The sequence below is a fragment of the Microtus ochrogaster genome, unplaced genomic scaffold (genome assembly GCF_000317375.1).
Source record: "Microtus ochrogaster isolate Prairie Vole_2 unplaced genomic scaffold, MicOch1.0 UNK101, whole genome shotgun sequence".
In the NCBI taxonomy this organism is placed as follows: domain Eukaryota; kingdom Metazoa; phylum Chordata; class Mammalia; order Rodentia; family Cricetidae; genus Microtus; species Microtus ochrogaster.
In genome coordinates, this window is record NW_004949199.1 from 694,688 (window position 1) to 696,937 (window position 2,250).

Consider the following 2,250-nt stretch of genomic DNA (forward strand, 5'->3'; position numbering starts at 1 on the left):
AAAAAAAATGGTGGATGGGTAGCTGAACTGGCCATCACATATAAACAGATTGATAACTGCCCCAATTGTCTTCAGAGAACCTTATGGAAAAAAAAGTATCCAGTGACTTATGGAAAAAATTCAGATTTATGGTCAAGCACCATGTGGTGTTTGAAGAATCCTGTTTAAGAGAGGGAAGAAAGATCATATGATCCAGGGGGTCATGGTCATCACAAGAGAACCCACAGAAACAATTCACCTGGGCTCATAGGAGTTAACAGACTCTGAACTGACAGCTAGAGGAACTGCATGGGACAGACCTAAGTCCCCTATATTTGTGACTCTTGTGTAACTTGATCTGCTTGTGAGACTCCTAGTGGTGGGAATAGGGCCTGCCTTTGAAGCTTTGGCTAGCTTCCAGGGACATATTTCTCATTGTGTGTTGCCTTATCCAGACTTAATACAAGGGGATGAACTTAGTCTTACTTTAGCCTGATATTCCATGTTTTGTTGACACCCATGGGAGGTTTGCCCCTTTCTGAACAGGAACAGAGGAAAAAAAAAGAATGGGGGAATTTAAGGGATAATGGGAAAGAATGGCAGAAGAGGAGGGATGAGAACCTGCAATTGGGTTATAAAATAAATGAATATATTTAATTAATAAGAAAAATGTTACTGCTTTTACTGACTTACTGTTAAAGATATGTGAAAACAAAACCACAAAGCGAAAGAAATAATGTACCTAGGGGACTGCTGAAATATTGATGGAAGAAGCATTTCTCAGCCCACAGGGAGTGGTTGAACATTCCTCACTGTACATGTTTCTGGACTGAGACCCATGACTGGGTAAACACTCAGTGTCTACTGCCGCAGAGGCACTCTGTCCCCTACAGGAAGGTTTGTTTGTTTGTACTCATAGTGAAGATCCATCACTGTGCTTCTTGTACAGTAATACACAATTGTGTCTTCAGTGGTCACAGAGCTCAGCCTCAGATTAAACTGATTCTCCAATGTGTTTACTCTTGAGAGACAGATTGTATTTTATGTGTCCATCACTAAAAATTATATCCACACCAGCCCTTCTTACTGGATGCTAACTAATCCAGTTCCATAGGAACAACCTCAAATGTAGTCACGAGTAAAAATACAGGTGAGGGACAGTGACAAAGTTGGCTTCAGCAGACCAGGCCATAACTCCTGCAACAGCACCTTGGACAGGAAACCATTGAAGAAAGAACAACAGTAAATCAGGGGCTTAGAACCAGCACATCATTGTTTTCTACTGCCTGCTTGCAGACCTCACAGCTGAGTATCATCAGTAGAAAAACAAAGAACCAAAAGTATTTTGTGTTCTAGTGAATACATTTACTGCCTCCTAGAAAATATTCTCCAGGATGTAGAAGAATCTGTATTTAATAAGATGCTTGGTTTCTGGTAGCTGCATTATAAATTTGGATGTAGGATTTTTCTACAAGTAAATGCATGGAGCCAATTGTAGCTCCACTTTTACAACCCATGTGAAAAGGCTGCAACGTAGTCTCAGAGACCACAGCCTTCTCTTATTTAATTAGTCTCACAGGCTCTTGACATGCAAGGTGGAATGTCCATAGAGCGTTTATCTGTATCCAGAGAGGTCATATACCCACACAATGAAAGGATGACTGAATGAATGAGTAATATATGAATTAAATAAATGTCAATAAATAAATGTTGAATTTCACCCTTCACACAAGGTGCTCCAGACTAGCCATGGGGTGACCATATTTGAAGAACCTGTTGAACTGCTAATTTTATTATGCCTCCTGGAAAAATAGCAGTGAATTTAGCACCAGGTCTGAGTGCACAGTACAAGGATACCCAAAGCCACTTCTCATCATGACATAACCCATTATAAGGCTAGCGTTTTCACGTACCATTAGCCTGGAGTCCTCCCTATAACATTTACTCATCTATAAACAGTTCTCTGAAGGGTCATGTTCCCCTGGTTAACATGTTCATACACTTTACAGTACAGTCTGGTTGTACATAGTGTTCACTGTGTGTACTAGCGGAGAGAAGTTACATGTGAGTTTAGATGTAATCTGATCACCAAGAGTAGAATCTGAAATTATCATCAGCATAATTCAGGGCAAAAAAGTTCTCAAATATAATATCCTCAAAAATTAAATAAAATAAAGAAAAAAAATGGTTCTGGTTAAACCAGAAGAGGAGAGAGGGAAGAGAAGTGTAGGAGAAAGTGGATGAGGGGGATGATAAGGAATACAAGGATTA